Below are 10,241 nucleotides of genomic sequence, written 5' to 3' on the forward strand. Positions count from 1 at the left end.
AGAAATCCAAGAATGTGATCTATGGCAAGGAAACATATGTGGGGTGAGGTGTATGAGCCTCTGATCGATGATAAATGGCCACACAACCCCCATTTTTGTCAAAAATAGCCATGAACGACCATTTTCAATAATACCGAAGGATAACACCAACGGATTTCTGACCAAGAAATGGTCCCCACCAGCAATCCAAGAATGTGATCTATGGCAAGAAAACATATGTGGGGTGAAGTGTACGAGCCTCTGGTCGATGATCAATGGCCACACAAACCCCATTTTTGTCGAAAATAGCCATGAACGACCATTTTCAATGACACTGAACGCTAACACCTACGGATTTTTGACCAAGAAATGGTCTCCACCATAAATCCAAGAATGTGATATATGGAAAGGAAACATGTGTAGTGAGGTGTATGAGCCTTTGGTCGAATATCAATGGCCACATAACCACCATTTTTGTCGAAAATAGCCATGAACGACCATTTTCAATAGTATCGAAGGCTAAAACATTCAGATTTTTGACCAAGAAATAGTCTCCACTAGAAATCAAAGAATGTGATCTATGGCAAGGAAACATATGTGGGGTGAGGTTTACGAGCCTCTGGTCGATGATCAATGGCCACACAACCCCCATTTTTGTCAAAAATAGCCATGAATGACCATTTTCAATAATACTGAAGGCTAACACGTACAGATTTTTGACCAATAAATGGTCTCCACCAGAAATCCAAGAATGTGATCTATGGCAAGGAAACATATGTGGGGTGAGGTGTATGAGCCTCTGGTCGATGAAAAATGGCCACACAACCCCCATTTTAGTCGAAAATAGCCATGAACGACCATTTTCAATAATACCGAAGGCTAACACCAACGGATTTTTGACTAAGAAATGGTCTCCACCAGAAATCCAAGAATGTGATCTATGTCAAGAAAACCTATGTGGGGTGAAGTGTACGAGCCTCTGGTCGATGATCAATGGCCACACAACCCTCATTTTTGTCGGAAATAGCCATGAACGACCATTTTCAATGGCACTGAAGGCTAACACCTACGGATTTTTGACCAAGAAATGGTCTCCACCATAAATCCTAGAATGTGATCTATGGCAAGGAAACATATGTGTAGTGAGGTGTATGAGCCTCTGGTCAAAGATCAATGGCCACACAACCCCCATATTTGTCGAAAATAGCCATGAATGACAATTGTCAATAATACCGAAGGCTAACACATTCGGATTTTTGCCCAAGAAATGGTCTCCACTAGAAATCCAAGAATGTGATATATGGCAAGGAAACATATCTGGGGTGAGGTGTAAGAGCCTCTGGTCGATGATCAATGGCCACACAACCCCCATTTTGTCGAAAATAGCGATGAACGATCATTTTCAATAATACTGAAGGCTAACACGTACAAATTTTTGACCAAGAAATGGTCTCCACCAGAAATCCAAGAATGTGATCTATAACAAGGAAATATATGTGGGGTGAGGTGTACGAGCCTCTGGTCGATGATAAATGGCCACACAACCCCCATTTTTTATGAAAATAGTCATGAACGACCATTTTCAATAATACCGAAGGCTAACACCTATGGATTTTTGACCAAGAAATGGTCTCCACCAGATATCCAAGAATGTGATCTATGGAAAGGAAACATATGTGGGGTGAGGTGTATGAGCCTCTAGTCGATGATCAATGGCCAAAAAACCCCCATTTTTGTCAAAAATAGCCATGAACGACCATTTTCAAAAATACCGAAGGCTAACACCTAAGGATTTTTGACCAAGAAATGGGCTCCACCAAAAATCCAAAATGTGATCTATGGCAAGGAAACATATGTGGGGTGACGTGTACGAGGCTTTGGTCGATGATCAATGGCCACATAACCCCCATTTTTTGTCGAAAATAGCCATGAACGACCATTTTCAATGACACTGAAGGGTAACACCTACAAATTTTTGACCAAGAAATGGTCTCCACCATAAGTCCAAGAATGTGATCTATGGCAAGGAAACATATGTGGGGTGAGGTGTATGGGCCTCTGGTCGTTGATCAATGGCCACACAACGGCCATTTTTTGTCGAAAATAGCGATCAACGACCATTTTCAATAATACAGAAGGCTAACACGTATGGATTTTTGACCAAGAAATGGTCTCCACCAGAAATCCGAGAATGTGATATATGGCAAGGAAACATATGTGGGGTGAGGTGTACGAGCCTCTGGTCGATGATCAATGGCCACACAACCCCCATTTTTGTCGAAAATAGCCATGAACGACCATTTTCAATGACACTGAAGGCTAACACCTATGGAATTTTGACGAAGAAATGGTCTCCACCATAAATCCAAGAATGTGATCTATGGCAAGGAAACATATGTGTAGTGAGGTGTATGAGCCTCTGGTCGAAGATCAATGGCCACACAACAACCATTTTTGTCGAAAATCGCCATGAATGACCATTTTCAATAATACCGAAGGCTAACACATTCAGATTTTTGCCCAAGAAATGGTCTCCACCAGAAATCCAAGAATGTGATCTATGGCAATGAAACATATGTGGGGTGAGGTGTACGAGCCTCTGGTCGATGATAAATGGCCACACAACCCCCATTTTTGTTGAAAATAGCCATGAACGACCATTTTCAATAATACCGAAGGCTAACACCTACGGATTTTTGACCAAGAAACGGTCTCCACTGGAAATCCAAGAATGTGATATATGGCAAGAAAACATATGTGGGGTGAGGTGTAGGAGCCTCTGGTCGATGATCAATGGCCACACAACCCCCATTTTTGTCGAAAATAGCCATGAACGATCATTTTCAATAATTCCGACCAGAGGCTCATACACCTCACCCCACATATGTTTCCTTTCCACAGATCACATTCTTGGATTTCTGGTGGAGACCATTTCTTGGTCAAAAATCCGTAGGTGTTAGCCTTCGGTATTATTGAAAATGGTCGTTCATGGCTATTTTCATCAAAAATGGGGGTTGTGTGGCCATTTATCATCGACCACAGGCTCGTACACCTCACCCCACATATGTTTCCTTGCTATAGATCACATTCGTGGATTTCTGGTGGAGACCATTTCTTGGTCAAAAATTCGTACGTATGTGGGGTGAGGTGTATGGGCCTCTGGTCGTTGATCAATGGCCACACAACGCCCATTTTTTTGTCGAAAGTAGCGATCAACGACCATTTTCAATAATACAGAAGGCTAACACGTATGGATTTTTGACCAAGAAATGGTCTCCACCAGAAATCCGAGAATGTGATATATGGCAAGGAAACATATGTGGGGTGTGGTGTACGAGCCTCTAGTCGATGATCATTGGCCACACAACCCCCATTTTGTCGAAACTAGCCCTGAACGACCATTTTCAATAATACCGAAGGCTAAGGAAACATATGTTAGCCTTCAGTATTATTGAAAATGATCGTTCATGGCTATTTTCGACAAAATGGGGGTTGTGTGGCCATTGATCATCGACCAGAGGCTCGTACACCTCACCCCACATATGTTTCCTTGCCATAGATCACATTCTTGGATTTCTAGTGGAGACCATTTCTTGGGCAAAAATCCGAATTTGTTAGCCTTCGGTATTATTGAAAATTGTCATTCATGGCTATTTTCGACAAAAATGGGGGTTGTGTGGCCATTGATTTTGACCAGAGGCTCATACACCTCACTACACATATGTTTCCTTGCCATAGATCACATTCTTGGATTTATGGTGGAGACCATTTCTTGGTCAAAAATCCGTAGGTGTTAGCCTTCAGTGTCATTGAAAATGGTCGTTCATGGCTATTTCCGACAAAAATGGGGGTTGTGTGGCCATTGATCATCGACCAGAGGCTCGTACACTTCACCGCACATAGGTTTTCTTGCCATAGATCACATTCTTGGATTTTTGGTGGAGACCATTTCTTAGTCAAAAATCCGTTGGTGTTAGCCTTCGGTATTATTGAAAATGGTCGTTCATGGCTATTTTCGACTAAAATGGGGGTTGTGTGGTCATTTATCATCGACCAGAGGCTCGTACACCTCACCCCACATATGTTTCCTTGCCATAGATCACATTCTTGGATTTCTGGTGGAGACCATTTATTGGTCAAAAATTTGTACGTGTTAGCCTTCAGTATTATTGAAAATGGTCATTCATGGCTATTTTCGACAAAAATGGGGGTTGTGTGGCCATTGATCGTCGACCAGAGGCTCGTAAACCTCACCCCACATATGTTTCCTTGCCATAGATCACATTCTTTGATTTCTGGTGGAGACCATTTCTTAGTCAAAAATCTGAATGTTTTAGCCTTCGGTACTATTGAAAATGGTCGTTCATGGCTATTTTCGACAAAAATGGGGGTTGTGTGGCCATTGATATTCGACCAAAGGCTCATACACCTCACTACACATGTTTCCTTTCCATAGATCACAATCTTGGATTTATGGTGGAGACCATTTCTTGGTCAAAAATCCGTAGGTGTTAGCGTTCAGTGTCATTGAAAATGGTTGTTCATGGCTATTTTCGACAAAAATGGGGTTTGTGTGGCCATTGATCATCGACCAGAGGCTCGTACACTTCACCCCACATATGTTTTCTTTCCATAGATCACATTCTTGGATTTCTGGTGGGGACCATTTCTTGGTCAAAAATACGTTGGTGTTAGCCTTCGGTATTATTGAAAATGGTCGTTCATGGCTATTTTCGACAAAAATGGGGGTTGTGTAGCCATTTATCATCGACCAGAGGCTCGTACACCTCACCCCACATATGTTTCCTTGCCATAGATCACATTCTTGGATTTCTGGTGGAGATCATTTCTTGGTCAAAAATTCGTACGTGTTAGCCTTCGGTATTCTTGAAAATGGTCGTTCATGGCTATTTTCGACAAAATGGATGTTGTGTGGCCATTGATCATCGACCAGAGGCTCGTACACCTCACCCCACATATGTTTCCTTGCCATAGATCACATTCTTGGACTTCTGGTGGAGACCATTTCTTGGGCAAAAATCCGAATGTGTTAGCCTTCGATATTTTTGAAAATGGTCATTCATGGCTATTTTCGACAAAAATGGGGGTTGTGTGGCCATTGATCTTCGACCAGAGGCTCATACACCTCACTACACATATGTTTCCTTGCCATAGATCAAATTCTTGGATTTATGGTTGTTGGGACCATGCTTCGTCACCGAAGGTCCTGCAGGAAGAAACAGCTTCGGCTAAAGCTGCTTATACATGATGACCGAAGCTACCTCTCATGAAGCTTCGGTGTTATAGCGTATCCAAAGATGAAGGGTCGAACTGACTTAAAGATAGAATGACAGTTTAGTCCATAAGGGTCTGAGTCATTGTTGTAAACTTTTATAAGGGGCATAATTGTAATTCCTTACAGGCTGTGTCCTGTGCTTATAAATAGTGAACAGTATTCCTTTACGGTTCACGCATTCCTGTAATTGCAAACACATCACTCGGGAATTATTATTTGTCAAGGCAAAGGTATAAATGTACCTAAACATTATGTTCTAACATTTTAGATTCATATAAGAAGATATGTGAATGATGTCATCTATTTCTGATATATTTATCTTTAATGTTTCATATTTTATATTACTTTGTATTATTTTGTAAGTTTAATCACAAAGGTATAACCTTCGTGATATTCTACTCGTGGTCTTCGTCCGAAGTTCATTAAATCCTTGGGGAGATAATGCTTCAGCGGACGAAGGGCATTAATATTTAACATTTTATGTTGCCTTGTTCTTAATTCATAACTTTTGAGAACAAGTTCCCAACATTGGCGCCCACCTCCGGTGAACTCACTTCCACTTTCCTGAGACAATGGCTTCGTTCAAGAACCAAGCTGGAACTGCTTCGGCTCCGAAGCTGATTCTCCCGATAACAGGCGGTTCATGCTCAGAGCCGGCTAACAAGAAACAGAAGAAGGAGGCACAGAGAAGAGTACAACATGTAGGGGTACAAGGACCCTTCATCAAGTCAAGATGGTCTCACATTCCAATTACCTTCTCCCAAGAGGATCTTCAGCTCAAGGATTACCCACACAATGATGCTATGGTTATCTCTTGTGTGATCAAAGGATTTTTGGTCCATAATGTTTTGGTTGATACAGGCAGTGCAACTGATATCATATTTGTTAAGGCCTTCAGACAGATGCAAGAGCCCGAAGACAAGATCCATGATGCCACACATCCCCTTTGTGGCTTCGGAGGAAGGCAGATTGTAGCACTTGGAAAAATCACAATGCCAGTAACCTTCGGATTTATCAACAACACAAGGACTGAACAAGTTGTGTTCGACATTGTTGACATGGAATACCCTTACAATGCAATCATTGGTCGTGGTACTCTCAATGCTTTCGAAGCAATTCTTCATCCAGCATATCTTTGCATGAAGATAACTTCGGACCAAGGACCTATTGCCATTCATGGAAGTCAGGAAGCTGCCAGAAGGGCCGAAGGAAACTGGACAGACTCAAAAGCAATCCATAACATAGATGGAGCTGAAGCTTGTGAGCAGTACAAGTTTAGAAGGGAGAAAGCTGCTTCGGCCGATCAGCCGAAGCCCATGCTTTTATGTGAGGACATAGCAGAGCAGAAGGTGCTATTGGGATCCCAACTGTCTGAAGAACAGGAGAAAACCTTGATAAGGTTTCTGTTCAACAACAAAGATGTTTTTGCATGGTTAGCCAATGATCTTTGTGGACTCAACAGGGATGTTATTGAACACTCGCTCAACGTTGACCCATCCTTTAGACTCAGAAAGCAGAGGCTTCAGAAGATGTCTGATGACAAGGCCGAAGGTGCTCGGAATGAAGTGAAAAGGCTCCTCAGTGCCGGAGTTATCAGAGAGGTAAAATACCCAGAATGGCTGGCTAACACTGTTATGGTAAAAAAGGCCAATGGTAAATGGAGAATGTGTATTGATTTTACTGATCTCAACAAGGCCTGTCCGAAGGACGAGTTTCCATTGCCAAGGATAGATTCTCTAGTCGATGCAGCAGCTTCATCAGAGCTTATGAGTCTGCTGGATTGTTATTCAGGCTATCAACAAATTTGGATGAAGAAGGAGGATGAGCCAAAAACCAGCTTCATAACCCCTAGTGGAACATATTATTACCTTCGGATGCCTGAGGGGCTGAAAAATGCTGGAGGAAGCTTCAGCAGAATGACAACGAAGGTTCTTCATTCTCAGATAGGCAGAAATGTGCTAACTTATGTTGATGATATCATTGTAAAAAGCACGAAGCAAGATAATCACATTGCTGATCTGCAGGAGACCTTCGCTAATTTTAGACAGGCCGGTTTAAAGTTGAATCCAGAAAAATGTGTCTTCGGAGTGAAGAAAGGGAAATTTCTTGGCTGTCTAGTTTCAACAAAAGGGATTGAGGCTAATCCAAATAAAATTGAAGCTATCCTTCGAATGGAACCACCAAGTACAAAAAAGGGGGCTCAAAGATTGACAGGAAGACTGGCATATCTTAATAGATTTATATCTAGATCAGCAGAGAGAAATTTACCATTTTTCGAAGTGCTGAAATCAGCCGAAGTTTTTCAATGGGGACCAGTTTAGCAGAGAGCCTTCGAAGAGCTGAAGCAATATTTGATAGACCTAACAACAATAACTCCACCAACGTCAGGGGCTCCTCTGTTATTATATGTGGCAGCTTCGCACTCAGCGGTAAGTGCAGCACTTGTCCAGGAGAGGCTTGAAGGCCAAGTCAAAAAGCAAGCCCCAATATACTTTGTATCCGAAGTTCTTAGTTTATCAAAGAAAAATTATACAGAATTGGAGAAGGTGCTGTATGCTGTTTTGATGGCCTTCAGGAAGCTTCGGCACTATTTTCAGGCATACAATATAGTTGTTCCTTCTTCACAACCATTGAAGGATATTATGAGAAATAGAGAAGCTACTGGAAGGGTTGGAAAATGGGCTGCGGAACTCAATGAATTTTGTATTGATTATGTGCATAGATCTTCAATTCAGTCCCAAGCATTGGCAGACTTCATTGTTGACTGGACGCCAGGGGCTCAGGAAGAAGAAGCGAGTAAAGATGCTGAAGTTTGGACAGTATTTTGCGATGGATCTTGGGGAACCTTCGGAGTAGGAGCAACTGCTGTGTTGGTTGCACCTTCCAAAGTTAAAACTTGTTATGCAACAAGACTTGATTTCAGTTGCACAAATAACATTGCTGAGTACGAAGCTTTACTCCTTGGTCTTCGGAAGCTAAAGGCGATGGGAATCAGAAGGGCGGTTCTTAAAACTGATTCCCAGGTTATTTCTGGTCATATTGACAAAAGTTATAAAGCAAGAGATCCGAAGCTTGAAAAATATTTAGACACGGTCCGAAGGATCGAGGCTTCCTTCGAAGGGTTTTCTGTTAAAAATATTCCTCGTGGAGACAATGAATATGCTGATTTATTAGCTAAGTCAGCAGCACAGGGGCTGCCATTAACTTCGGAAGTATTTTTCGAAACAATAAAGGCACCTTCGGTTGAGCTTCTTGAAAGAGCAGTCCTCAACATATCCCCTGTTTATAGTGAGGACTGGAGAACTGAGATCATCTCTTTCCTCCAGAGTAACTTTCTTTCAGATGACGAAGCTTATAACAGGAGGATAGAGGCAAGAGCTCGACCATATGTTATAATAGAAGGGGAACTATACAAGCGTGGGGTCTGTTCTCCGTTACTCAAGTGTTTATCCAAAGCCGAAGGTATAGAATTGATGAAGGAAATACACGCAGGCCTATGTGGATCTCACATTGGATCTAGGCCTTTGCTTGGAAAAGTTTTTCGTCAAGGATTTTATTGGCCAAAGGCAGCTTCGGATGCAGCGGAATTAGTCCAAAAGTGCGAAGGTTGTCAGAAATGTGCAAGAGATCAAAAACAACCTTCGTCTTTAACTCAGTTAATACAACCCACTTGGTCGTTGCAAAGGTGGGGCCTTGATTTGTTAGGTCCATTACCACCAGCACAAGGGAACTTAAGATATGTTGTAGTGGTAGTGGAATATTTTTCTAAATGGATTGAGGCAAAGCCTTTAGCCACAATATCTTCGGTCACTATTCAAAAGTGTTTCTGGCAAAACATTGTTTGTCGCTTCGGAGTGCCGAAGGCAATCACTGTGGATAATGGGACACAGTTTGATTCCGAAGCTTTCAGAGAATTTTGCGATCAAATTGGCACGAAGATCCATTTTGCATCAGTTCGACATCCGGAGTCAAATGGACTTGTTGAAAGAGCTAATGGCATCATAATGACAGGAATAATGAAGTTAATCTTCAATCAGCCCAGGGGAAACTGGCCAGATGAATTAATCAAAGTGGTGTGGAGCCACAATACAACAGTATCAAGATCAACAGGCTTTACACCATTCAAACTATTGTTTGGTGACGAAGCAATAACTCTGGAAGAGGCCAAAGCAGGATCAATAAGAATAGTAGCTTCGGCAGAAGGCGAAGCTGAAGCTAATTACTTTGTGGAAAAAGATGCTATAGAGGGGATCAGGCTTCAAGCTGTGGAAAACATCAACAAATATCAAGCTGAAACAATAAAATGGCGTGATAGAAAGGTTAAGCTAAAGAACATTGAACCAGGACACTTGGTGCTTCGAAGAGTAGCCAACCCTGAGACAGTAGGCAAATTACAGCTGAAGTGGGAAGGACCTTTTTAGTAGTATCTTCGACAAGACCCGGTTCATACAGATTGAAGGATATGGACGGCAACGATATTCCTAGATCGTGGAATGCGGATGAGCTTCGACGATACTATGTTTAGCTTGATGTAATTTTTTCTATTCTTTTTTGTGGCACCCTTTTCCTTTCCAAAGGGGGAGAAAGGTTTTTAATGGGGCCACAACATGTAATTTTTCTTTTCCTTATTTCAATTCTATAAGAGTGATATCCCCAAAAAATGTAAATGTAAATGCAAAGGAAAAAGAAAAGAAAATAGGGAGAAGCTCAAAAGTCGTTCCTAAGGGAATGCAGAGCTTACAGCGAAAAATAAACGCTGATTCCGCCGAAAGTAAAAGGCGAAGAAGCTCCTAAGGGAGGCTTACAACGAAAAATAAACGCTGATTCCGCCGAAAGTAAAAGGCAAAGAAGCTCCTAAGGGAGGCTTACAGCGAAAAATAAACGCTGATTCCGCCGAAAGTAAAAGGCGAAGAAGCTCCTAAGGGAGGCTTACAGCGAAAAGTCAGCGCTGATACACCGAATAGTA

Source organism: Zea mays, chromosome 5 (assembly GCF_902167145.1).
Source record: "Zea mays cultivar B73 chromosome 5, Zm-B73-REFERENCE-NAM-5.0, whole genome shotgun sequence".
NCBI lineage: Eukaryota > Viridiplantae > Streptophyta > Magnoliopsida > Poales > Poaceae > Zea > Zea mays.